Raw genomic sequence first — 27,977 nt, forward strand, 5'->3', positions numbered from 1 at the left:
TACTGCTTGGGTGATGGGTGCACCAAAATCTCACAAATCACCACTAAAGAACTTACTTATACCACCCAATAACTTAAGGGAAAAAAATTTTAAAATAATAATAAAAAATCCCATCAGGATAATTTGGGCTTCAAGAGAAATAAGACTTGATTACAAATGGTTTAAACAATAACAAATGTTTATCATCCCACATCATAAGAAGTCTGGAGCTAGGTGGCTCCAGGACCAGCTTGGCAGCTCAGCGGTGCCATCAAGGACCCAGGCTCTTCTTATTTTTCTCCACCAGCATCCTCGACATACTGGCTTGGTTCTCAGGCTTGTCCCTTCATGTCACAAAATGGCTGCGACAGTTCCAGGCATCACATCTAGTCCCATTTAGATATTCAGCTGAAGAAGGGACTTTTTCTCTTCTTATCTCTCTGAGGAAAATAACCTTTCCTAAAGCTCCCCAGCAGATGCCCTCCATCGGTTCTACTAGCCAGAACCAGATCACATAGAAAATGCCCTAACTGCAAGGTAGGCTGGACAAGTGAATATTTGGCTTTTTCTGACTCTTGTAGTTGAGGAGGACTCTGTCCACAGGAGTAAAGGGAGAGGAACCACTGGCTGGTGAACAGCCACTGTTCAATGTCTGCCACAAAGTTCTGCTGTAGATGGAAGAAGAGATGTTTAGTTGTGCCTGGGGAGAGCAGGCATGGGTGGCAGAAAAGATTTCTTGGAGGAGGTCCTGGAACAACTGGTCAAAGTGCAGGCTGCTGTAGATGATGTCATGGTGCATTATTAATTCTGGTTGCTGGTATAGGAAATGGTTCCCATGGCTGACAGACTCTGATGAGCATCTCTCATGGCTTTGGCATATTATGGAGTTTTTCCTCCTAAAATCAGTTTTGCAGCTCTCATAGAACAACCCTTGAGGGGAGTTGTATATATAATCTTAATTTTCTAGACGAGTCAATTAAAGCTGCCAGAAGTGAGGTGACCTGTCCACAAGCAGCACATTCTGTGGACAGAGCCTAGGACTGACTGAGTCCAAGCGCAGGGCCCCATCCCAGTGCTCCTGTGCAGAAGGACACACTGGTCACCCTGCAGGCAGCCATCTGACCTGTGAGAATCTGGATTCTGTCCTGGTATCTGGTGGCCACAGCTGAAGCTGGCAGCTCCCCTCACACCAAGATAGGAACCTTCTGGGAGCTGGCCAGCCAGGAGATCAGCCTCAGTGAGGAGCTTCCAAAGGGATCTGGTGTCATTATGGGCTCCCTCCTTCAGGACACTGCGTGGAGACTGGAGGAAGGAGTCGGGACTAGTATGGGCCCAGACTCTGCCATGGGGTTGGTTTGGAAACAGAAGCTACCGGGGAGATCTTATTCTTTCTTGGGTGTAATTTCAAAGTCATGGTGAGAAAATGAAATGTGATGAAGCTGTAGTGTTGGCCTAGAACGGGACCTGGCATTTAGAAAGTTTGGCGAATGTTAGTGCATTTTTTCCCATTATCACTATCACTATCACCGTCATTACCACCTCTGTTGTATAGGAGCCCTGACAGTCTGCAGAGGGGTGAAGAGTCTGGCCTCCCCACTGTACAGAGGTCAGGTGTCTCTCTCTCATCCTCCACCAGGCTGCTCTGGCAAAAGACTTTGCTATGGTTTGAATGTCCCTGCCAATACTCAGTTAAAATGTGATTGCCATTGTGGTGATACTATGAAGTAGAACTGGTTAAGAGGTGATTAGGCCATGAGGGCTCTGCCATTATGAATGGATTAATGTTGTCAACTCAGGAGTGGGTTTGTTGTGACAAGAGTAGGTTGTTATAACAACCTACAACCTACTCTTGTTGTTTGGCCCTCTCTTGCTCTCGCCCTCTCTTGCCCTTCTGCCTTCCACCATGGAGTGATGTAGCGCGGAGGCCCTTGCCAGATGCTGGAGTCACGCTCTTGGACTTCCCCGCCTCCAGAACCATGAACCAAGTAAACTGTTGTTTCTAAATTGCCCAGTCTCAGGTATTCTGTTACAGCAACACAAAACAGACTAAGCAGACTTCTGGGCTGAACTCAGTAGAAACTTCTTGTTCTAACCTTATGATCTCTGAGCAGCATTTGAAATTGACTCACTGTCTTTGCTTGAAATTCACTTATTGCTGGGGTTCAGGGCCCTACCCTCACTGGGACCTCACTTTGTCTTTCTAGCTATGTTTCTTCCAGAATTATTGACAGCCCAGGGCTCAGGCCTCAGCATTCTGAGGGGGAAGTATCTCTACTCAGAGTTAACATTTATTGAGCACTTACTGCATGCAGGTGCTATGCTCGGCACTGTACATATCTTGTTTAATCCTCATGATGCAGCTCTCTGAGGTCAGTACTATTTGGTCATTCATTCATTCACCAAGATTTTTGGGCTCCTACTATATGCAAGGCAAAATTCCAGGTGCCGAATAAGGCAGATATGTTCCTACCTCTGGGGAGCTGACGCCTGGTGGGAATTATTCAGGTTAACAGGAAACAGAGTGGAGACCTGAGGCTTCTTACCTAGTCACAGCCCTGGTGGGCAGAGAAGCCAACTCCACCGCCGTGCTCTTGAATGCTTTTGTTTCTGGTCCCACCGATGGCCGTGAGTCCCTCACCTCCAGTGCACATATCTCTCTCTTGATGCCATTGACTCTGCCGGGGTGTTCTCGGCATCTCAAACTTAGCATTTTCAATAGGTGTTATTGCTAGTGTTGTTTTTGTTCTCTCTGAATGTACTCTTCCTTTTCACCCTGCATCCGCAAATGGCCTGGGAGCCTGTCTCAACACCCCCTCCCTTAATCTCCAAATCCTGTTATCAAGAGTGGTCAGATCAGCTTCTTCAGTGCTCGCCCAGGACCCCCTTCTTACTCTTCCTGCCATGGTTCCAGCCTCACACTTCCTAGGCACCCTTCTTTCTTTTCATGCTCTGGCATGTTCAGCTTTGCTTTCTCTTCACTGAGCCTTTGCACATGCTGTTCCCTCTGCCAGGAATTCCGTTTACCCCCAGCTGTATCCCCCACCCCTGGCCATCTTCATCCTTCGCTCAAACACTGCCTGCCATAGGGCCTCCCTGACTCTCTCTGCAGAGCTCCCCGCTGCTCCCTGTGGTCTGCACATTCAACCCTCCTTGAGTCACACCTCTTACTAAAGTAAAGACTGGCACATCCACCTCCTACCACCCTGGGAGACGGGGACCAGGCCCTGTCTCCTCTTTCATCTTCAGTGCCAAGAATAGCAGGTATTCATTGACCAACAGAGTGAATAAATGAATACTGGAGTCAGTTTCTGACAGAGGCCTAGGAGGCTTGAATTTATCTTTCGGCCGGGCGCAGTGGCTAACATCTGTAATCCTAGCACTTTGGGAGGCCGAGGCGGATGGATCACCTGAGGTCAGGAGTTTGAGACAAGCCTGGCCAACATGGCAAAACCCTGTCTCTACTAAAAATGCAAAAAATTAGCTAGGCAGGGTGGTGGGAACCTATAATTCCAGGCTGAGGCAGGAGAGTGGCGTGAACCCGGGAGGCAGAGGTTGCAGTGAGCCAAGATTGCGCCACTGCACTCCAGCCTGGGTGATGGAGCGAGACTCCATCTCAAAAAAAATTAAAAAAAAAAAAAATTTATCTTTCATACCAGGAGAGACAGTGAAATCCTGGGTTTCCTTTGTGGAGCCTTAAGTTCATCTAACTCGGTAGTTTCCAAACTTGCTTAAATGTCTTAGAAACCTGTTGTGCCTCACTTTAGTGGTTCTGGGGTGGGGGAGTTGTCACTAGGGAACCCTGCAGGGTCCTGTTGAAAGAGTTTGAGAACCGCTGCTCTACCTCAAGGCCTCATTTTCTACAAGAAGGAAGTGTGGAGAAGGAATGGGTTGAAGGTGCCCTTGACCATGTAGTGACTGAGTCTGGAGTAGCGTACTGGGCTCTCGGCTCCGCCTGCAGTGTGTCACAGACCCTTCATTTAAGCAGATTTTTTTTTTAAATTATACTTTAAGTTCTAGGGTACCTGTGCACAACCTGCAGGTTTGTTACATATGTATACATGTGCCATGTTGGTGTGCTGCACCCGTTAACTTATCATTTACATTAGGTATATCTCCTAATGCTATCCCTCCCCCCTCCCCCCACCCCATGACAGGCCCCAGTGTGTGATGTTCCCTAAGCATATGTTCTTAAGGGGAAGCAGCCTTTTCTTCCTGGTGTGCTCAGCTTCCCTGGCATCAAGCACTCCCTGCAAAAGGCTTGGTGGCTCGGAGTTTGGATTTTTCTTTAAACTTAAAGTGTTGTTCTTCCTCAAGAAAAATGTTGCTGCTGAGTGGAAAAGTCTGCATGTCTCATGACCCTGGGTGCCACTGTGCCACAGGTTTTACAAGAGTTGGCAAATATGTTTTTAAAATGGAGAGGTGTGCAGGAAGTGGGCCAGCAAGGAAGGAGAATATAAATCTTCTTTTTCGCAGGATGCAAAATTTGTTTTATTTGCAGACCGATGTGTTACCTTCTAAAGGACTAGCCACAAGGTTCAACCCTCAGTCTAGGTTCTGCACTGCTGTCCATTGCTCACAGACCAGAGTGCATCTCCCAAGAGGCAAAAGAGCCAGTATAAGAAGTGGGTAAGCAGTCTGTATATTGGGGGTGTGGTGGATGGCACAAGGGGCAACTCAGTCTAATGAAAGACATCAGTTTGCCATTGGGAAAGGACAGAGGTTGTCTCCTCTTGCCCCCAGATAGTCACCCAGCTTAGAAATGCGTAGAACTGGGAAAGAGAATAAAGTTTCCCCCAGGTTCCCTCTAATCACAGGCGGAACTAGGACTTTGGGAGACGATCTCACCTGCCTTTCATTCCCAAGAGATCAGTAGCATTTGTGTTTTAAGAGGCAAGTCCTTCTATGAATATCTATGAATATCTTGATCTTGAGGTTTACAAAGGACTTCCAGACTGTTTCTGTGGGGTTTGCTTTTTATCAAGTCGAAAAGTGCAGAACCTGGCTGGGCGCGATGGCTCACTCCCAGCTCTTTGGGAGGCCGGAGCAGGTGGATCACTTGAGGTCAGGAGTTTGAGAGCAGCCTGGCCAACATGGTGAAACCCCGTATCTACTAAAAATGCAAAAAAAAAAAAAAAAAACACCAAAAAACAAAATAAAACAAAACAAAAAAAAAAACTGGGCATGGTGGCAGGCGCCTGTAAACCTAGCTACTTGGAAGGCTGAGGCAGGAGAATTGCTTGAACCCAGAAGGCAGAGGTTGCAGTGAGCCGAGATCGTGCCACTTCTCTCCAGCCCGAGCGATAGAGCGAGACTCAGTCCCAAAAGGAAAAAAAAAGTGCGGAACCCATAGACATACCTATAGACATACGGTTTTTCATAAAGTGATAAAGTATGTACCCTGTGGAACCCTAGTCAAGAAACACGTCTTCTACGGCCCCAGGAGCCCCCGGAAGCCCCTTCCAGGCCCCATCTGCCTTGGGGTGGTTCTAACGATGTGGGTTAGTTTCGCCTGCCTTTGAACTCTGGGCGAAAGGAGACATGCAGCCTTGGCGCTTTTGAGTCTGGCTCCTTTCACTCACTGCTGTCTTTACGATTTGGGCCTGTGGCTGCGTGCAGTTGTGTTTGGTTCATTCTCCCTGCTGAGTCCTATTCCACTGTCTCCACTCATAGTGGGTTTTGACAGCAGCTCCGTGAAGTACATAGGGTGCGGACTGTTCCTCCTGTTTTATTGGAAAGGAAGCCCAGGCTTGGGGAGCTGAAGCCACCTGCCAAGGTCAGGAAAGTCTGCAGAGGTGGGCTGGGGCTGCCCCCAGAGGTCTCCCCTGGATCTCCAGGGGACACTCCAGACCCTGAGACCTACACAAAATAGCGTGATATGTTCTAGAACTTTCCCCACAAGTCTCACATAAATCTTTCATGCTGCAACAGAAGTTAATTTCCACATATTCTTTTCATCTGTAGAAATGGAGAATCTTGGCTGGGCACGGTGGCTCACGCCTGTACTCCCAGCATTTTGGGAGGCCGAGGCGGGTTCGATCAACGAGTCAGGAGATCAAGACATCCTGGCTAACGGTGAAACCCCCGTCTCTACTAAAAATACAAAAAAAATTAGACTGGGTGTGGTGGCGGGCGCCTGTAGCCCAGCTACTCGAGAGGCTTGAGGCAGGAGAATGGCGGGAACCGGGAGGTGGGAGCTTCAGTGAGCCGAGATCGCGCCACCCAATCCAGACAGGGCGACAACAGCGAACTTTCCATCTCAAAAAAAAAAAAAAAAAAGAAAATTTTCCCTTCTACCCTGGGCATTTTCTGGAAGTCACCCCTTGGACAGCAGCAAAGGGATGCTGGGCTCCCCCACTTTCCCACCCTGTAATTATCCATGTTACTGCTGTGTTTCTTAAACTGTGACCCCAGCCGGAGGCCCGGGCAGACGGCCTCAGGCCCATGTTGAGCTGGAAACAAAAAGGCAGAAGGTGTCCTCCTAAAATATCAGCGGTGCTCTGCTGGGCAGGCCTGTCCTCCATCCAGCTAACGAAGCCGCTGCCCACTCTGTGCTTTGGCTGCTCACAAAAAGGCAAAAGTGTCCTCCTAAAATATCAGCGGTGCCCTGCTGGGCAGGCCTGTCCTCCATCCAGCTAACGAAGCCGCTGCCCACTCTGTGCTTTGGCTGCTCCTTTCTCTTTTTATTATTATTACTGCTTTTGAGATGGAGTCTTGTTCTGTTGCGCAGGCTGGGTACAATCTCAGCTCATTTCATCTCCGCCTCCCAGGCTCAAGCGATTGTCCTGCCTTAGCCTCTTGAGTAACTGGGATTCCAGGCACCTGCCACCACTCCTGGCTTTTTTTTTTTTTTTTTTTTTTGTATTTTTAGTAGAGATAGGGTTTCACCATGTTGGCCAGGCTGATCTTGAATTCCTGACCTCGAGTGATCTGCCTGCCTCAGCTTCCCAAAGTGCTGGGATTCCAGGCATGAGCCACTGTGCCCAGCCTCCTTTCTCTTCTTTTTAAATGGGACGTCTGTCACCAGGGAGACCCACACCACCACCACCTCTCCTTTGCTACAGCAAACTGTGTCCATAACTCTGGGTCTTTTATTCTGAGCCCTAAAGGTCAAACACCCTTCTGTCTTCTAGCACAATTCTGTCTAGAATTGTGTTGCTTCAAGGATCTGGGAGTGACATCCCAGATGTGAGGTGGGAGGGGTGTTACCCACGGCACAGAGGTGGCTCTAGGGCACGCCCTATCCGATGGCTGCTGAGGAAGTGACTTGACTTTTCTAGGAACGACTTGTCCTCTGTGCGAGAAGTTGCCAGCAGCTTTCTCTTTAGTCTTCCAGAAGCCCCTGGCTCTCCTTTTGAGTCACTTTGACCATGCCTCCTTACCAGTCAAAACCTGGGTTTTCTGAATTCCCGGAAGTGCTGTTTTAGCTGCTTTTCTGATCCCTGAACAGCAAACACTTAGCGTGGGTAGCATTTTCCCCTGCCAGGCCAATGGCAGACATTATTAATCAATTGTGGGACTCCCTGTTCATTGAGCCTGGACCCTGTCTTGAGTTCCAGGATTCCCGGCAGCCACTGCCGTTTTTTTTGGAGCTCATTCACTTAATGAAGTCTTTCTGCTTTTGTAGCACCAGGTGGTATGAGCAGAATTGCACTTTCTGCTGAGGAGACTTGATTTCTTATGAAAATACCAAGGAATGAAGGAAAGCTGCATTTCTAAAGCATTTGTTGGCTTCCTGGACTCTTTCCCTTGCAGGTGGGGTGGCAGGGAGTGGGTGATGGGGCAGTGGCAATTCTGGATGCAGGAATCCACATTCCTCTAAGGTGTCATTTACTGCTTCCAGAATCCCACTTTCAAGGAGACTTGAAGCTAGTAAAATGAATAGCTGGGCTTCTTCCCAGCCTGTGGAGGCCTCACAGTGGTAGCTTGTTAGCAGAGTCCTCAGAATATATCCAGGATAAAAATGTGACTTTGTGCAAGTCCCCAGCTTGGAACAGGGTCACATCCTGCTTCCTGGGTGATGCTACCTGGTAGAGGAGCCCAAGGGCAGGGGGCAGGCTCCTTGTGTCTGGGTGTGGTGCCCTGAGCTCCTTGCCCTGCTGTTTATTTCCAGAGCAGAACCCTGGGGCTTACTGGAGCAGTGACCACCTCTGATCACAGGAGCTGGTTGTACTTTTTCTTCGCAGGCTGCGAAGGAGCCTCTGGAGAGTGGCGATTCCTCCCTCAGCCCCACATTTCTACCTGCTCCCCAGGGCACCTTGTTATTACAGTTCGACTGGCTGGGGTGTGTCAGGCCTCAAGCCAGCCTACCTGGTAGTTTCAAACCAGACTTAATCGAAATGTAAATACTTCTTGGGGCCAGAAAGCAGGACCGTACAGGTGTTTGAGCAGAGGCTGCAGAGCCTGGGAACCGCAGGAGAGGGTGGGGGCCTGGCGGGTTCCTTCCACACAGAGGCCTGGGGTTCCCTGGGGCCTCTCTGCCAGGGGCTTCTGGAGCAGCTTCTGTCCCCAGGTGACCAACATCACCCCCTGCCCTACTGCTGTATATGCATGCTGTCACTGGGGCAAAGGTAGTGCTAGTGAGAGCATCTGCTCCCCTCCTCCATCCCTGAAGGAAGATGATGGCTTAAAGGTTGATGGATCCAATATCTTGCACTTTAGAGAGGGGGGACCTCAAGGCTCAGAGAGGGTCAGTAACCCTCGTGAGGTTGCACAGTGAGCAGGAGCACGGACAGATGCACTCATGGAGGGTGAACCATGTGTCCGGTATTGTTCTAGGATCAGCAGTGACCAGTTCATATGCTGGCTCTGCCCCGGGGCAGCATGGTGAATTGAGAGTAAAACACTAGGTGGACGAGATCATGTTATATCTGAAAACAGATGATTTATACATGTGTAAACTAATAATGTCTGATAGTGATGAGTATTCTGTAGTGGATGAGGTGCAGCAGGATTAGATGAGAGAATGAGATAGACTCAGTGGAGGTGGAGGTGTTACCTTAGATGAGGCCTGGGGAGCCTCCAAGTGTGGGTGTGTGGAGGTCATATTAGCTGAGACCTAGTTGTCAGAAAAGGGATGGTCAGGCAGGGGCACAGCCAGCAGGGCGAAGGCTGGGCGATGAGCACAAGCCACAAGGGTCTCCATGGGCCGGGAGGAGCTCAGAGTGTCTGGAGTGGAGTGCGGGCCTGGGGCATAGTGGTTGTGGGGGAGTCACAGAAGCCATTTGGACTTGATTCTAAACCTGTCGGGAAGTCATTGGAGGATTTCAAGAGAGAGAATTCCATGATTTGCTTTGGGTTTGCATAACTGGCTGCTGGGGGGAGATAGTTTGAAGGCGGTAAGAATGGAGGTGGGCGGGGAGGAGGCTGGTTCAGGTGAGGATGCTGGCCTGGTCCAGTAGCAGCCATGGGGACACAGGGAGGGGGACAGGTGTGGATTTCACTGCAGAGCCCAGACTTGGGGATGAACCCAGTGTGGCATGGAAGGTGGGGGAGGGAAAGTGAAGGACCTCGGCTGTCCCCTGGGTTTGGGGCTCAACTAGGGCTCCTTTGATCACTCATCTCCCACTGCATGGTGTCCCCAGACTCAGGGTCCTTGCCTATGCTAAAACGCCAGGGTGGTGCTGGCCCTGCGTCTTCAGGATCATCTTGGGAAGGTTGACTCACCTGCCTTTCTGGATCCAGAAGGCGGAGGGTGTGGTGTTACCTGGTGCTGGGGATGTTGGAAAACTCAGAACCTGGGCTTTATCTTGACTGTGTTTAGTGATGCAGCACAAATCTACAGACATGACCAAGAAGCAGCTTAGAGGAGCCCTGGCTGAAGGGCCAGAGCAGTGGGATGAGGTGGCCTGTGGAGGAAGGAAACCTCCACCTGGAACCTCGAGGGGAAAGCAGGGCCACAACAGTATGCCAGCTGTGTGAGCTGCTTTTTTTTTTTTTTTTTTTTTTTTTTTTTTTTTTTGAGACAGGGTCTTACTCTGTTGCCCAGGCTGGAGTGCCGTGGCACGATCTCGGCTCACTGCATCCTCCGCCTCCCAGGTTCAAGCAATTCTCCCTGCCTCAGCCTCCTGAGTAGCTGGGATTACAGGCGCCCACCACCATGCACGGCTAATTTGCTGCTGTCTGTTGAGTGCTCACTGTGCATGGACTTCTGTGCATTTCCCTGTCATTCCTCACAACCCTAGGTGGCAACATGGACATTCTTCTTCCCATTTCATGGTTGCAGAAACTGAGGCTTAAAGAGTTTTTGGCCTAAGGTCACCCACCTAGTGAGTGGCTGAGCTCACCCACAGGACCCTCAGTCCGATTTAGGGAGTCTATAACCAGCACCCAACACTGTCTCCAGCACCCCATCCTGCCCACTCACCAGCCATCCACCAAGGGCTGGCTCTGTGCTTGTCTCTCTCTAGGGGTGGGGCATGAGAACCGACCCCATGCAGTCCCCACCCAGAGGTGCTTGCCCTGTGCACGCAGATGCAGACCAGCAGGGCATTTGCAGAAAGGCAATTGTTCTCTTAATGAGGGGTGTTTGGGCAACTCCCTCCTTCCCTCCCTCCCTTGCCCTTTTCTTCCCTTCCTTCTTCCCTCCCTGTTTTTCTTTAGTCTCTCCCTTCCCTCTCTCTTCTCCCACCCCCTCCCTTCTCTTCTTTCCATCTCTCCCTGCAGTTTTTCTTTTGCTGACACCTCTTTCTGAAAAATCCTGGGTGTCTGGCTGTGGGGAGCTGCAGGAAAGCCCAGATGAGGTCTCCTTAGTCTTACCTTGTGGCTGGCAGTGAGGACTTGACCTAGAGCCTCTGACCTTCCACCTCCCTGGGCTCTGAGCTCCAGGGTCCCATGGTCCTCCAAGGCTGTGGGAACCGGTGGTCCCCTCCCTTGCCTTTCCTCTCTTCGCTGACAGAACAAGGGGCCGGCAGAGGACATGTCAGGTTCATCTCAGAGACCTGGGGAAAGACGGGCTCGGCATGATCTGCTTCTGCGGTGACGTCTCCCTTTCACTCACATATTCGAGCAGTCACTCGTTCACAGACCTGTCAGAGGTCTGCTGTGTGCCAGGCAAACGTCCTAGGCACTGACGAGCAAAATGGACATAGTCCCTGTCCTCCAATAAAGATATAAGTGAAAAGCAGTAAAGCGCCACTCCCTGGGAGACACGTGTAAGTGCCCAGAGCAACATCATTGGAGAGGTAAAAACCTGGAAGACCTAACCTCTCAGCAGGAGAGTGGATGGAGGAATTATTTTGACAAAATCTATGGATATGCAGATTTAAAGAAATTTTGTTCTCATTCTGTAAGCTTGAAATGTTTCATTGCAAAAAAGTAATTCTGGAAGTATGTATCTAGCAGAGGAAATGACATATGCAAAGGCCCTGAGGCAGAAAATAACTCCCAGTGAGGAAGCAAGTGATGGCCTCACCACTGTACTTCTGGTATCTCTGCTCACAGCCACCCGTGAGACCGTGGAAAGGCCCCGTGTTGCGCCTTTGGAAGGCCTCCCTGGGAATCCCGGGTGTCAGCTGGAGGACTATGTGATGGTTAGGGAGTCGAACCACTGGGGCAGTGCCCGCCTGGGCTGGATTTGGGGGAGGGGGGAGCCTTTTGGGTGAGTCAGCCCTCTCTGGTTGGAAACAGCAGAGTCTAGTTGAGGCTCTGCCAAGGACCTGTGATGATTCTTGTCGCCTTTTGTGGAGAAATTTGCTGCTAACAGGCCATCTGTGTGAGGTGAGTCACTATTTCCCCCGTTTTGTTGATTGCAGACACCACTGTGTGAGTCTGTTCAGCCTGAACTGCACACACTGATGAACTTCAGTGCCTGGATGAGCAAGCTTCCTGCGTGCTTCAGCTTGGGGTGCATGCGCGGTTCTTCTAGGATTTTCTGAAACTTGATCAGGGGCTCCTGGACCATGATTGCAGATTGAGAGCCACTGAGCCATTCTGGGTCCTGCTTTTTGATGTGAAATGGAAGCCCAGAGTGGGGATGTGTCCAGACCCACACTGAGATCACACAGCGAGGGAAGGAAGCCGGGGTCCTGGCTGACACTTGTGGGGCAGAGCACGCTCTCTTGGCCCTCATCATGGGTTTTGGTGTCCCTAGCCATGATTTGTTCTGCTGACTTCTCCTGGGGAAAGAGATGTCACCTCTACCTGGGCCCCTGGGCCTGGTGGGTGGGGTGTGAGAATGTGGCCGGGGCCGCTGCACCTGCAGGTGTTTCCTGCAGACATTCTGCTGGGGAGCATTTCCCCTCTTCTCGCTCCAGGTGACTCACCGGCTACAGTGTCCTCTAGCGTCTACTGGGTGCAGGGCACTGGGGAGCCATGGGGGATGCTTCTTTGAGCTCGTCTGTACCAGGTACAGTTATAGGGTACTGGGGGTTGCCTGAAAGAATGCTGTGTGACCTGGATGGCTCACTTTTTCTCCCTGGGCCGCTGTGTCTCCAGCCATCAGGGAGGGGCAGGTGTGGGTGATCACCAAAGGTTCCTCTCGGCTCTGATGTCATTCATTCTGAGTTGGGTGGAGAGTAGGAGATAATTGCAGCCCTTACTCACTGAACTTTCTTAACTATGTAAATGCTTTACGTGCATCAGCTCATTAACACCTGTATCTAGGAGGTTATAAAGGAGTCAGTTGAAGCACAGAGAGGTTAAGTAAATTTCCTGGAGTCACACAGCTAGTAAATTACATAGCTGGGTTTAAACCCAGGCAGTCTGGCCCTGGAGCATGCAGTCTTAATCACTGCATGATTAAGGCTGAATAATGGTCCCCTAAAGATGTCGTATCTGAATCCCTGCAGCTTGTGAATATGTTACCTACCTGATAAAAGGGGCTTTGCAGATGTGGTTAAGTTAAGGCTCTTGAGATGGAGAGGTTCTCCAGAGACATCAGGTGGGCCCAGAGAAATCACAAGGGACCTGCTTAGAGGGAGAGTTGACTGTGCCTGTGAAAAGGAGTTCAGAGTGATGCAGCTTGAGAAAGACCTGACCAGCGACTGCTGGGTTTGAAGGTGGAAGAAGGGCCATGAATGGAGCCAAGGAAGACAGGTGGCCTGTAGATGCTCCCCTGCAGCCTCTGGAAGGAACACTGCCCTGCCGACACCTGGATTTAGCTGATGCATCTGATTGCAGACTTCTGACTTCTAGAACTGTAGGATAATACATTTGTGTCTATAGCACTCTATTTGTGCTATTAATAACTTGTTACTGAAGCAAGAGGAAACTCATGCAGCCGTGCCCTACTCTGGTCTCCTGGTGGCGAGCCCTCCTTTCTGCATACACACTGGATTTTGAATTCTGAGGGATAAAAACCTCATCTTCCCAACAGCATCCTCGTTGGCCATTTTACAATTCAAGAAGCATTTTCTGGGAAGCCTTTTTAAGCCCCACTGCCTTGCCCCAGCTTGCTCTGCTGTGTCAAAGGAATGAGGTGGAGGGAGTACAAAGGGAAATGGTCATGGGGAACCTGGGGCCCCAGCCTATGCCCTGCCTCTGTGAGGCTCCATCTGAGCACCCACCTCTCCAGGCATCGTCCTTGGTCCCCTGGGATTGGGCACCCATGGCGGGTCTGCACTGTGTGCTTGTGCATCTTTGTAGGCTGAGCCTGCGGCGTCAGAGCTGGGTCTAAGTCTGCTCCCCAGGTCCTTGCAGGAACATAAGTGCCCGGGTTTATCTTTGGGTACCAGAGCTGTGCCCACAGCAGCTCCTATTTGGATCTGGATCAGGGTCAGGCCCCCATCACTGACCATGCACCCCAGGCATGCCTCACCCTGCCCCGGCCTCAGCTTCCTGATCTACAAAATGGGTGTCATACTGTAGCCCTGCTGAAATTGTGTGCTCGTGGTAGAAGTGACTGGAAATAACTCTGTGTGTGGCAAGGGCTTTTCGGTACAGCCATCTGTGGGGTGATGTGTGGGCCAGGCGTGTGCCCCCTCAGAATCCTCTCTGGGTCCCCTGACTCCTCCCCAGGAGCAGCCCAATCCATGGGGCTTCCCTTGGCCGTAGGCGATTGAAGGGAAAGGCGAACACAGTCGGGGTGACAAAGGTAGGAGGCATGTGTTTTTCTTCCCAGTGATGTTGGGCCAGTCAGCTCGCTTCTTCATAGCTTCAGTGTCTTCTCCTGTGCCATGCGGTGTGGGAGCTTTCTTATGCGTCATTCCGAGGATTAGCGAAAATGGCTGCATAGGCACTGTGGCTGCCATGCTCAGGCCTGCCCTCACCCCCGACCTGCAGGCCAGCTGCTTCCTGGTTCCAGGGGGCCAGGGGGAGGATCTTAGTGTTAGCTTGAGATCCTGGGCAAGTTCAGTTCTGAGGCAGGGGAGCCCTGTATGGATTTGGGAAATGCTGGCAGGATGGCCTGCCAGCCGGCCCCCTTCTCCCCCTTCTCCCCACTTCCCAGATGGAGCTGAAGGGAGAGGACTCTTCCCTGAGGGAGGCAGATCTTCCCAGGGCCCTTCTGGGAGCTCCCTCCAGTGAGGAAGCTGGTGCTGAGGCTGGGAGGGCTGGTGCCCAGGGCCCAGGCTCTTGAGCCTGGATGGAAACTGGGGCCACCTTCAGAGTTCTTGCCACATCCCTGCAGGGCTGGTGCATGAGGGACTGTGTGGTCTCTAAGAAAAGAGGGTTTAGCCCAAAGGTCACCTCCTTCAGGAAGTCTTCCCTGATTCTACAGGCAGGGTTGATTGCACCTCCCCAGTGCCCCCTCAGTCCCTTCTTCCTCTCGTATTGTCACCTGGCATGGGTCAGTGCCACCCACGAGCCTGTGAGTTCTTGTAGGGCAGGGGCCATGTACCAAGTACCAAGGAGGTCCTCGGTATGAGTCTGCACGGTGGATGGAAGGGGAGGCAGAGCTGAGCTCAGTAAGGCCTTGGTGGGAGGGAAGCATGCTGGGAATGCAGGGTCCAGTGGGAGTGTTGAGGGAGGTTGAATCAAGGACAAGGAAGGGCCCTTTCAACCCCCAGGTCCTGTGACACTGTGTGAGATCAGGACTCAGGGCAGAGTAGTGGTGACAGCTCACATTTACTGAGTGCTAACTGGTGCTAACCACAATCTCACGTAGGCCCTAGCAGCCTTCTTAAGAGGATGGTGTCTCCCCATTTTAGGCTTGAACAATCTGAAGCTCAGAGAGGGTAAGCAGCTTGCCCAGGGTCACACAGCTATGGACAGAGACCAGATGTGAACCATGGCCTGGCTGATCCCAAAGCTCTTAGGAATTACACTGCATTGCAATGGGTTTTAAAGGAACCTTGGAAGGGACAGTTCTGGCCTCAGCGTTACTGATATTGGGGGTAAATAGCACCCCAGGAAGTGCTTCAATGGGTCTGTAATTTAAGTTCTTTCCATAGAGATACAATCTGGAGCTGATCTTTAAGGACAAGTGCCAGCTCTCTAGACCCCAAGGTGAGGCTCTCAGGTCCTGTCCAGGAGCACAAAAAAAAAAATGGGATTCCTTTACCTTCCCCAGGATGTGGCTCAGTAGCTCATGGATTCATCATGAGGACCTGTGGGACCTGCAGACTGGCAGCCCAGCTTTTTCTCTGGGCTCATCAGTGTGGGAGGAGACCTTGCAGGAAGCAGGAATCTCTGGGGCCGTCCTGGAGGCTGTTTCCTACAGAGGCCGCAGAGAGGCGGAAGTCAGGGATGTCACCTAGATGTTTGGGCCAAGTGACTGGGTGATGGTGGTGTCGTGAACTGAGGTGGGAGGCCCTCAGGAGGAGCGTGCTTGGGGTCACGGTAGGTGGGCATCACTAACTCTTTCCTGGATCCAGTTTGGGAGACCTCATCTCTGTGTTGGAATCCTCTCTACAGGTGCCTCTGCGCTGTGCTGGTTTTGTGCTTTCGTGGCTTCAGACTTCGGGGGAGCTTTCTTAGCGCCCAGCTCTTGCTTGTCCCTTGAGTCAGCGTGGACTGGGAGTTAAGAACCAAGCATTCTTAGGCTCAAATCCCAGCTCAGCCTCTCAGTAGCTGTGTGCCCAGACCCCTGTCCTCTGTGGGCTTGTTTCCTCCTCTGCAAAACGAATCTACTTTACTGTAGGGTCATGAGATCCAGAGACTATGGAGGTGGAGCATGAAGGCCAGGGCCTGTTTCATCCTAGCGTCTCAGTGGTGCAGGCTTCCCAGGCCTTGTGTGTACACGATCATGTCCACATGGTAATGTACCTGAGTGTTGAGCAGGTTTTGATTGGCCAGGATCTCTACAGAGTTTGTTTAGCTTCTTTGAAATAGGGGATGCAGAAATTCTGGGGAGAGCAAAAGTAATTAGTACTTACAGGAAAATGCAAATATTTTTGTGAGTATCCTATGAAAAATTGGGGTATTTTTCCTGAGCAAGTAGTCCTGTTTATTTCTCCAACGGAATTGCCACAGTTGCAGCAGGGGCTGGCCTACGACTGCCAGGAGCGTTTCTCAGGGGTCTACTCACCTCCCGTCCCCTGGCTTTCTCTTCCTCTTTAACCCAGAGAAAACATTATGGGGCAAAAATGACCAAATTTGGGCCCTGCTGCGAGAAGAGGATTACTCTTGTAGTGAACAGTCAATTTTTGTGGCCAGACTTTTCTCAACTGTGAAAACCAGAGTGGGCAAAACATCGTGAGCACAAAATACATTAAAAAATTATTTTCCTTGGAAAGAACTTTTGTTTTTTTTCCAATTCTGCTACTTCTTGGGAAAAGACGTTTTTAAGAAGATCAATAGTGTTTGAAAGAGGACTAGGGGTCTGCTTACTCCTAAGAGATGTAGAGGGATAGAGGGAAAAGGAAGGAAGCCCCAGGCAGGGTGGGGTTGGGCAGCTGGGATGCAGAGCAAGAGGGCTTAAAATGGGATGATTGCCTGCCTCGTGCCTCATACAGTGCAAGGGCTTCAAGCACATTTTCAAATCGACCCTTACAAAGGGCAGTTGGTTATTAGACCAATTAGGAAACTGTGGTTCAGAGAGGTTGGGGAAGTGGCCTGTGGTTATTCAGCTTGTGGACAGAGGAGTCAGCAGCCCAGCCTTCCCTGTCTGTTGGGAGCCCCTTCTCTTTCCGCACTGCCCTAGAAGAAGGGGCTCTTGATCCAGGGCTGGGTCAACAGACACAGTTAGATGGGAAGAGGCACACAAAGGGGAGGGGCTGCGCATACACTCCGCCTTGCTGGGAAGGTGGTTGTATTCCCTTTTTCAGAGCAGAAAATGGAGGCTCAGAGATTATAGTGTGCAGTGTGGCTTATTTGTTGTTGTTTCTAAGTCCATTTGGAAATCATCTCTTCCCTTCCAGTCCTGCCTCCCCCATCTGTTTATCCATCCATTTATTCATCAGAGATTGATGGAGCTTTTGCTATGTCCAAGCACTGTTCTAGGTGTTGGAGAGTTTGGGATACCCACTCCCATGAAGTCTGCATTCCAGCGGGAGGTGAGGCAGAGACTGGCAGGAAGCAATGAGCAGAATAACTCAGGAGGCCACACAGAATGCTTGCTGCAGGGTGATGTGTGCCTGGGAATTAGAAATTAACAGTAAAAGAAAGGCAGAGGGGTCCCAAGATGGGGGCAGTGGGGCAGTGGGTGGGGGCAGGTTGTTGGATTAAAAAGGGTGAGTAGAGGCTGAGCATGGTGACTCACACCTATCATCCCCACAATTTGGGAGGCTGAGGCAGGTGGATCACTTGAGCTCAGGAGTTTGAGATCAGCCTGGGCAATGTGGCAAAACCCGATCTCTACTAAATATACAAAAGTTAGCTGGGCGTGGTGCTGCATGCCTGTAGTCCCAGCTACTCAGGAGACTGAGGTGGGATAATCGCTTGAACCCAGGAGGTGGAGGTTGCAGTGAACTGAGATAGCTGTACCACTGCACTCCAGCCTGGGTGACAGACAAGACTGTCTCAAAAAAAAAAAAAAAAAAAAAAAAAAAAAAAAAAAAGAGTAGAGGATTTTCCTTCCTAGTGACAGAAATGTTTTAAATGTTTTGGAACTAAATGGAGGTGGTAGAAGCACAACACTATGAGTGTACTAAATAATACTGAATTGTTCACTTTTTTTTTTTTTGAGACGGAGTCTTGCTCTGTCACCCAAGCGGGAGTACAGTGGTGTGATCTCCGCTCACTGCAAGCTCTGCCTCCCGGGTTCACACCGTTCTCCCACCTCAGCCTCCCGAGTAGCTGGGACTACAGGTACCCGCTGTCATGCCCAGCTAATTTTTCTTTTTGTATTTTTAGTAGAGATGGGGTTTCACCATGTTAGCCAGGATGGTCTCAATCTCCTGACCTCGTGTGGTGATCTACCCGCCTTGGCCTCCCAAAGTGCTAGGATTACAGGCTTGAGCCTCCGCACCCAGCCTAAATTATTCACTTTAAAATGGTTAATATTAAGTGAATTTCATTTCAATAAATGATTTTTTTTTAATGGTGATCGGGGTCAGCCTCATGGAGAAAGTGAGAGCTGTGCAAAAGCTGCAAGTAGGCCAAAACTGTTAACCCGAGGCTGTTTTCTCCCAAGGAGCAGGAAGAGGATTCCAGGAAGAGGGAGCAGCCAGAGCAGAGAAAATGAGACCAGCTGTACCTCAAGGGCCCAATCCAGCCACTGCCTGTTTTTGTAAATAAAGTTTTATGGGAATAGAGCCATGCTCATTTGTCTACACACTGTCTCTGTGACCCAGAGACCCTATCTGGCCCTTTGCGGAAAAAATCCTCAGGCAGGAACATGCCTGGGGTGTTTGAGGAGAAGAGTGTGGCTGGAATGGAGTGAGTAGAGGTGAGAGTGGGAGGAGATGAAGTCAGGGAGGCAGTATGTGCCGAATCATGGTGCCCCTGTGAGACTTCCTGCTTCCTGTGGTACCCCTGGCAATGTTGGGACAGACGCTGGCGTCATGCTGATGGGGAAGCTCTGGGAGTGTGTGTGTGTGTGTGTGTGTGGCATAGTAGGGTATAGACATAGCTGAACTTAGAGTCAGATGTCAGAGGACCTAGTCTTGAGACCTGCTGTTTGTCCCTTGCCAGCTCTGTGTCCTCAGTTCTGTCATCTACAGAGCCTGATGGTGGTGGTGATCGTGGTGGTAATGGTGGTAATGGTGGTGCTGGTGGCTGTGGTGATGGTGATGGTGGTCGTGATGGTGATGGTGGTGGTAATGGTAGTCGTGATGGTGGTGGTAATGATGGTGGTGATGGTGGTGGTGGTGGTAGTGGTGATGGTGGTGGTGGTGGTGGTGGTGGTAATGGTAATGGTAGTGGTGATGGTAGTGATGGTGGTGGTGATGGTGGTGATAATGGTGGTGGTGATGGTGGTGTAATGATGGTGGTAATGGTAGTAAGTGATGGTGGTGGTAATGGTAGAGGTGATAATGGTAGTGGTGATGGTGGTGATGATAGTGGTGGTAATGGTGGTGGTGGTGTTAACGGTGATGGTGGTGGTAATGGTAGTGGTGATAGGGATGGTAGTAATGGTGGTGGTGATGATGGTGGTGGTAATGGTATTGTGGTGATTAGTGGTGATGATGTGATAATGGGTAGTGGTGGTGATGAGTGTGGTAATGTAGTGGTGATAGTGGTGATGGTGGTGGTGATGATGGTGGTATATGGTAGTGGTGAATGGTGGTGATTGGTGGTGGAATGGTAGTGGTGATGGTGGTGATGATGGTGGTGGTAATGGTGATGGTGGCGGTAATGGTAGTGGTGATGGGGAATGGTAAGTAATGTGGTGGTGATGATGGTGGTGTAATGGTAAAGTAGTGATGGTGGTGATGATGGTGGTAATGGTAGTGGTGATGGTAGTGGTGGTGGTGATGGTCGTGGTAATGGTAGTGGTGATGGTGGTGGTGATGGTCGTGGTAATGGTAGTGGTGATAGCGTGGTGTGATGGTGGCTGGTAATGGTGGTGATGGTGATGGTAATGGTAGTGGTGATTGGGGATGGTAAGTAATGTGGTGGTGAATGGTGGTGGGGATGGTAGTGTGGGTGTGATGGGGAAGTGGTAATGGTGGGTGGTAATGATGGTGGCAAATGGTAGTGGTGGTGGCAGTGGCTACATTTAGTGGCACCTATGAGGTGCTAGGTATTATGGCATATGGTGCTAATCCTTAACAGAGCAATGCAGGTGGGCCAGGCAGTGTCTCAAGTTTGCAGGAGAAAACACGGAGGGGACTTAACGCAAGGCCACACAGGTGGTATGTAGCAAGGCTCAGATAGCAGTGCAGTGACACCTGCTTACATTGCAGTGAAGATGTCATGAGGCAGTGGATGGTTGTGTCCTGGTGAATAGTGCAACTGTCAGGGAGGGGAGGTAGCCTTTGTGGGGGAGGTGGCCTGGTGTCAGCACTGCCCTCCCTGGAAGGGTTTCCTGGGAGGGACTGTCCCCAGTCTCTCCACCTCCCCCGGGCCACACCAGAGTGCTCCTTTCTCTCAGGCCCCATGTGCTGGAAGGGGCCCTGTCCCCATCCCCATGGTGACCAGTTACCCAGCCTGGTGTTGGTTTTGGTTTTCCTCATTTGAGGTTGTGGGATCCCTCTGGTTGAGGCTGAGGTTTTTCTGCTCTGGAAACCCCAACTGTGTTGTGGCCGTGAGGAGGGGCCTGGAGGTGCTGGCACCTGCCCACAGACCGCAGGCCTCAGATGCCCTGAGCCGCCCCATGCGCCTAACACCATCCAGCCAAGACATTTCAGACACTCATAGCTGAGAACTGCAGCACAGGGAACTTTCTGGGGTCAGGAGAACTGTGTCTTTGCTCCCCATGTCCGCTCCTGTAGAGGACAGAGCCGCTGGGAAGGCTGGGGTGTATGATGCCCCAGTTCCCATCTGCCCGTGCCTTTTGCCCCCGCTTTGGGTGGAATCCTTGAGCACAGTAAGCCCCTGACTGAGCGGCAGGCGGCCAGCAGGCCCGGAAAGGGTTCCAGCCACTCTCGCTGCCTCTTGGCCTGACAGTTCTGGCAGTTGCTCCCTCGCCTGGCTGTGCCCACATCAGAGTGTCAGCCTTATGAATGGAACCTGGAGCTGGATTCTGCACAACTTGACCCATTCCTTAGGTCTCTGAAGTGATTCTCCTCATGTGAAAAGAGCCAGTCTCCACCAAGTGGTGAAGCTGGTGGTGCCAGCCGCGGAATGCACCCTTGGACAGGGAAAGGCTTTGTGTCCCCCAGACCACCCCACTTCCCTCTCTTGCCTGCCACCTGGGGTCCTATGCTCAGCTAGGAAAGTGCTGGACACACTCGAAGGCAGCAGGACTGTGGCGCCTAAAAGCTCCTGATGCTTCCTGCCCCAGGAAACAGTGGACCTATGCCATCCAGAGGCACTGCACAAGCCCCATCTCGAGATATTCCGGGTCACAGGTGTTTTGGCAGCCCTTCATGTTGTTTTCTTCTAAACCTCTCAATCAGGGGATAGTTACGGGGAGCAGTCTCTTCCTGACACCACTAGACCTTGACCTCCCAGCTCCAGCACTTTAGGGCAGTACAGTAATGGAGGAACTGAGGGCAGGATGAGGACTGAGGCTGGATTCCCCCTGATTCTGGAGAGTGTGCAGAAAGGCTGTGTAGAGGAGGTGCACCGAGTCAGGGACTCAGCCGGGGGCTGGCTATTCTTAGAAGGTAAGAGCCGTGGAGACAGAACGAGACCCTTGGCCTGTATCTGCCCCACTCCATCCCTTCCCTGCCTGGCCCACTCAGTGGGCTCCTCATCATGTGTCTCACCTGTGGGGATCTTAAAGCAAACTCTTGACAGAGGGGCTCTGCACCCTGCCCTGGATCTCAGATGACGAAACTGAGGCTAGAGGGATGGTGCTTTCTCCCACCCCCACCCGAAACCAGGGGCCTGTCTCCCTTTCACAGTGGTTGCCAAGTGCACTGGGTTGGAGAAAGTCCCCTACAGACTGAGGTCACCTCAAATACACTTCGCTGGAGTCATGTTGCTTCTGAAAAGGCTTGAGTCACTTGGTGACGCAGCCCCTGATCAGGCTCTGTAATTGGGATCTCGCCTTGTTCGGGGCTGGATGAAAAGAGACTTAGAATCAGTGAGAAGCCACATGCCCACCTCATCAGTTTCAGCTGGTGGTGTCACTCTGGGGGTGGCAAAGGTGGCAGAGCCCAGGTGGATGGAAAATAAGTATCAGTGGAGGGGAGGGAGGAACAGAAGGCAGTAGACACAGGGGTAACCCCTTCTCATCAGAACAACTGGCCGCCCCCACTTGGCCCAGGCCAGATCTGACTCTGAGAACACCCACAGCCTCCCCACGGTGACATTTTCTGGAAATCCAGCCCTGCTGGCAGCACACTGGGAGCTGAGTCCTGAAAGCCCACCTGGTAGAAAAGAACTGGATGGAGTCTTTAGTCCTGCAGACATCGCAGGCAGAATTGTGACACTGCTTTCCACTCGACTGCAGATGAGTCATCGGCCTTTTGTGGCTGGGAACGCAGTAGAGTGATCCTTCCGCATGCAGTCACTGCGACACCTGAGATCCCCCAGACGGATTCAGTTGAGAGCAGCTTCTCCAGTTTTCAGGGCTTTCCTTCCTCCCCCTCCAAATTCATAGTCGAAAGACCCAATTCATGACATAATTTGGGTTTCTAACAAATGTGGCCCCCTGCAATAGCATAATGCTGACTTTTCTGAACCACAAGCCAGTTTCTGCTGGGAAGTCCTGGGGTCTCTGTAGCCTGTGCCCCTCACTACCCCATGTGCTTGTGCTTTTAACCAGCAGTGCCCCCAAACTATTCTGGAAATAGGGGTGGTAGTTTCTGTGGCCCCATTCCTGCTGCCTCTGGTTATGCCTGGCCCCAACCTAGGGGTTTCTGCTCTGAGCTGAGAGCTGGGGTGGCCGTGCCATGTTACCCTGCCCTCTCCATACGAGGACCAGACCCATCGAATTGTTTCAAACTGTAGAGTGACCCATGACATGTGGCCTGGAGAGAAAAGATGAGTTGACCCATCAGATTTGCTCCTTGAGCCTTTAGAATCAGGATTCTGGGAGATGGGTAGTGAGCTGGGCTGAAGGGTTCTGAAGACATAGCAGCCTCAACAGCTGCAGTTCTAACTACCCAGGATTAGTGCAGACATCACAAATGAAGAGCACAGTCTCCACAAGACCACCCTCACTCCAGGCACCTGCCACAAGGCTGGGGAGTCCCCAGGCCACTGGCATTTCTGACCATGGCAACAGATTTAGGGATTCCCCTGAAGCTCTCAGGTTGGATAATTCGCTAGACTCCCTCACAGAACCCAGTGCAGCGCTATACTGACAATTACAGTTTTATTATTGCAAAAAGATACCCAAACCAGTGACAGGGAGAGGTGCCCAGGGCAAGGTCTGAGGGTCCCAGATGTGAAGCTGCCATGGATGTGCCACCTCCTGGCACATTGGTGTGTGATTACCAAGAAGCTCACCCAGGCCTCAGTGTCTGGAGTTTTTATTGGAACATCGTTATGTAGGCATGATTGATGGAATCCCTGGGCACATGGTTGAACCCAATCTCTGGCCCCCTGTCTCTCTGGAAGTCTGGGTGACATCACGTGGCTCAAAGCTCACCCAGGCCTCAGTGTCTGGAGTTTTTATTGGAGCCTCCTGGCACGCTTGGTGTGTGATAACCAAGAAGCTCACCCAGGCCTCAGTGTCTGGAGTTTTTATGGGAACATCATTATTTAGGCATGATTGATGGAATCCCTGGGCACGTGGTTGAACCCAATCTCTGGCCCCCTGTCTCTCTGGAAGTCTGGGTGATATCACGTGGCTCAAAGCCTCAACCTTCTAATCCCATGACTGGTCTCTCTGGCATGGCCAGCCCCGCCATGAGTCATCTTGTTAGCATAAACTCAGATAGGGCTTCAGGGGCTTACCATGAATGAAAAAGACACTCCTGTTACTCAGAAAATTCCAAGGACTTAGAGGCCACCTCTCAGGAGCCAGGGACAAAGGCCAGTCAGATTCTTTATTATACTATGACCAGTTGGGGCCTGTGCAAAGATGTGAGTATGTCCTGATCTGTGGGGATGCCAGGAGTCTGCCCCAGAGGGGTGTGGCCCATGGGAAAACAGGCCCCCACTTACTCAGGGTCCAGAAAGCACAGCAGGTTCACTGTGGATCTTGCCTTCCCATCCCCAGGGATGACTTTCTCTTCTCTGGGATTTGTAAACAATAAAGGTCCAAGGGTCAACAGAAGGCAAAGAGGCATTCAGTAGACAGGGTGTGTGTGTGTGTGCACACAAAATAGGTGTGAGACTTGAGGTGACTTCTGCCCAACTTCACAGGGAGGTGATCAGGGCCTGGGGGAGAGTGGGGGGCAGTGGCCCCTGAGGCCATCTCATTGGCCCGGACCCCTCAAGGCCGCAACTGAGCGGTGCTCTCCCTGCAGTCTCCCTTAGGCTTTCTGGTATAGGAGGGGCCTCATACGGTTTGTCCTCCTGCCCCTGTGAGTGGCCTTGGTAACGGCTTTATGGCTGCCAGGCATCCTACTGTGAGAAGAATGCTTGACTCAAGTCAGGCAGGATGCAGCGACCTTGTAGAGTCAGAGCCCAGGATCACCGCATTCTGGAGCTGGGAGGAATATTTTTCAGTCAACTTTTCCAAGCCTGTGTGTGTCTCTTCGGGTCCTTTTTAGAAGACGTAGACAGGGCAGAAATAACAAGTCAGAGAGGAAGAAAGTCCTAGAAAGAGTGGTCCCGTCATCCTTTTTCTCACTGATTTCAGGGACTTTCTCTTGACTTACAGCAGTGGTTCTCAAAGTGAGAGTGCACCAGAATCACCTGCAGAGCTCAGTAAGTCACCCATGCTAGCCAGCGTCTGATTCCGTAGGTCCAGGGTGGGCCCAGGAAGCTGCATTTCTAACTGGCTCCCAGCGATGCTGATGCTGCTGGTCCAAGGACCACCGATAACCACTGGCTTAAGGGCAAAAAAGAAGCTCCTTCCAACAAATGCATAGAACCTTCCTTAGTTTCCTCCATGGAACCTTTCTCTGATCAATCGCGCATTTGTCACCAGGGAGGAAAAGAACATTAGACTACGAGTCAGAACAGCTGAGCCCTGGTTCAGGTTATGATACGCACTGCCTGATTGAGGCAAGGTTCTTTCCTTTCTGGGACTCTGTTTCTGAATCTGTCAAATGGGTTCAATACTAGGAGCTAGCTCACAGGGGTGGTGTGGGAATTGAACTAGATGACGTGTTACTGGTACAAATTCCCTGACTCTGGGAGTACAGCAAAGGCCACACAAGCCGTCCAGGGTCAGTTGTTTTGCAAAGATCTATTCCATCCCTCCCAAGGATGGTATGTGAAGCCGTTGGGCTTAAAGGAGCCCAGTAAGTTAGACCTTAGCCCGTCCAGATCACCACTATTGCTGGTTTTGCCAGTGTCCTTTGGAGGAAGGGGCTGGGCTGGCAGTTTCACTCCACAGTGCCAGGTAGTTACAGGGCTCTAGCGGCTGTAGGCCCCTCACTGCTTGGAACTCATCATCGCTGCACCCCAGCCACATCCCACTGGGCTGACACTGCCACAGGGACAATGCCTTCCTGGAGCTCAGGTCATCCCACTGCCCTCCCCAGAAGCACCGCACCTCCTCCAGCCTCAGCTTCTCCCTTCTGTTCTCCACGCCAGATCATTTCCGCCTCTGCCTTGAAAGCACAAACACCACTCTCAGAAACAGCAAAGGCAACAAGAATAACAGCAAGTCAGTTTCTTCCCCCACCGAGACAGCCTCTTCTCCCATGGCAGTTTTTTGGGAGGAATGATACTTTTATTCTTCCCTGGGGATAGCCACAAGAGGGAAAGAAACGCATTAGTCTCTCAATAACTCACTGAGACGAGTGCTTGGCCCATGCTTGAGGATCAGTGGCTTTTTATTATTACTTTGCTTCTGCCTTCCATGGGGCACTCCATTCCCTGCTAGGACATGCCCTCCTCCTGTGGGGCCCCCACCCCCCTTTGTTAACCACTCTCCTTCCTCCTGCCGTGCCTCCCCCTTAACACACTTCCCCAACCTGGCAGGAGGGCACCTGCTGGAGGACATTGCTGGCAGCTGGCAGCCGAGGGAGCCCCCGGGGCTGGAGAAAGCAGGAGTGAGAGTGGGATTGGACAAGCAATGCCCTCCTTAGAATCTGTCCCCTCTAAAGGGCCAGTGGCAGCCATGAGTCAGGGAACACCCCATCTTGCTTTTGTCCGCCTTTCTCCATGTTTTGTCTTGGACTCCTTTCTACGCAAGGCCACCTTGGTCCTCTGGTGCCTTCCCCAGAGGGGCGAGCCCCCCTGATTGGCCCTGGGCCTCGGTCACTGCCATTTTCCCTTGCCTGGCGGGGTCACTCTTCTCCATGCAGCCTCCCCTACCTGCCTGGCTACAACCCCAGCTGTCTTGCTCATCTTTGCTCTCTGATGCATGGAATGAGCTGGATGAGGTCAGGAACGACGTCCTCTTCCCTGACTCGTTACTGGTAGCTGGAAGGTAAACCCTGAACAGCAGAGGATCCTTTGGGAAAGCAAATAAAGCCTGAGGCTCCTCGGGACAGGAAATAGTGGAGAGCCAGTGCCAGCAGATCTTGCTCCTGCCTGAGTGTGTGGCTTATTCCCTGGCTCCATTAATTCCTCTCCCTGAGCCTCAGCTTTCTCATCTGTGAATAGGGTCAGTACCTTCTGAATGAGGGCTGAAGGTACAGTGCCCAGAGGTCAGTGCTCAGCCCAGAAGGCTGGCAGGGAGGGAGGAGGGAGGTTGTCATTTATTCCTGCAAGCACTTATGCCTTTACCCAGTCAGCCAAGTAACTTAATGGAAGTTTGCAATTAAGCAAGTGTTAGCTGCACCCCCACTTCCCAGGAGCAGGTCTGACCTGAGCTGGGAGAGGGCTGTGGTCCAAACAAGGGGCTCTGCCTCTTCAGGGCAACACGAGAAGGGACGCTAGAGCTGGAGCTTGAAGAATAAGCATTCTTGGCAGAGAAAGCCACACCTGCAGGGTCAGAGTAGGGGGAAGCGATGATGCATACAGGGTTTGGAGGGGCTGCCAGGTGGCTGGACCTAAAGCATGACTCAGCAGATACAGTTTGGGCATCTACAGTGGACCAAGGAGAAGGTGACAGAGAACAAAGAGAACAAGGAGCAGGTGTCCCTGACACCACGGGTCCGCTATCAGCGCAGGGGAGACTGATGACGGGCAAGGAAACAAATAAGTGGGAAGATTTCAGGTGGTGATGAGAGTTGTCGGCTGGGGCTGGGAGTCCAGCAGTCGCTCTGCACATCGAGGCTGAATGAGTCCATGAAAGTGTGCCGCATGCATTGAGAGAATGGATAAATGGATCTGTAAGCTGATGTGCGTGTTCAACAGAGAGAGACAGACTGACCGACCAGAGCTTCCCACACACTTCCATGGCACATGGAGACTGGGCCTGCTTCACAACCAAGGTCAGAAAAGACCTCCAGGAAGGCAAAATTCAGGCTAAGACTGTGAGTGAGAAACATTCAGAAAGGTAGCAAGAAGGTGCTCCTGGCAGAGGGAACAGTGAGTGTAAAGGCCCTGAGAGCAGAGGCAGGGAGGGAAATAAAGCTTAGGAAGACGATTACTGAGGCCCTGAAGCGGGCCAAGGAGAACAGGCTGAGCCTGTGGGTGGTCAGGCCTGGGAACTGGTCATTCCTGCTGCTGGGACCTGAGCACAGGGGAGGTGGGAGGTGATGGCCCCAGCTCCTTGTAGGCCTAACACCCCTCCCCAGCAGGGAGGTGGGCCTAGGGCAGCTGGGGTCATAGGGCCAGGACACAGGAGGAATTTTTGCAGTGGCATGACTGGGCCCTGCCCCCTCTCAGGATACAGAGAAACAATCAAGTCCTATGAAATAATAAACAGTGCCAATACTTCAGTTATCAAATATGCAGCTTCACAACGCTGCAGCAGCTTGAGAGCCAAACATTTGTCTAGACTTGGTGCCCTCTCTGAGGCAGGTTTTGTTTGTTAAGAAGTGAAACCTTCTCCCAGCCCATCTGAGTTATGGAAGGTTGGATTTATTTCAAGGGACTTTTAGAGGAACTAGAAGCCAGATGTGAGGTGAGAGGCCATTCTGGGTGCCTGCTGTCATTTAGGGGGATCACCTGCTGAG

General features: G+C 51.5%; 1 protein-coding gene across 1 annotated transcript in view; it reads left to right on the forward strand.

The window, feature by feature from the left end:
- The window catches only part of GRK5 (G protein-coupled receptor kinase 5), a 261,434-nt gene that overhangs the window by 89,227 nt on the left and 144,230 nt on the right, over window positions 1-27,977 (forward strand). The gene's annotated exons all lie outside the window — the stretch shown is intronic.

Source organism: Rhinopithecus bieti, unplaced genomic scaffold (assembly GCF_001698545.2).
Source record: "Rhinopithecus bieti isolate Rb0 unplaced genomic scaffold, ASM169854v2 scaffold_33066, whole genome shotgun sequence".
NCBI lineage: Eukaryota > Metazoa > Chordata > Mammalia > Primates > Cercopithecidae > Rhinopithecus > Rhinopithecus bieti.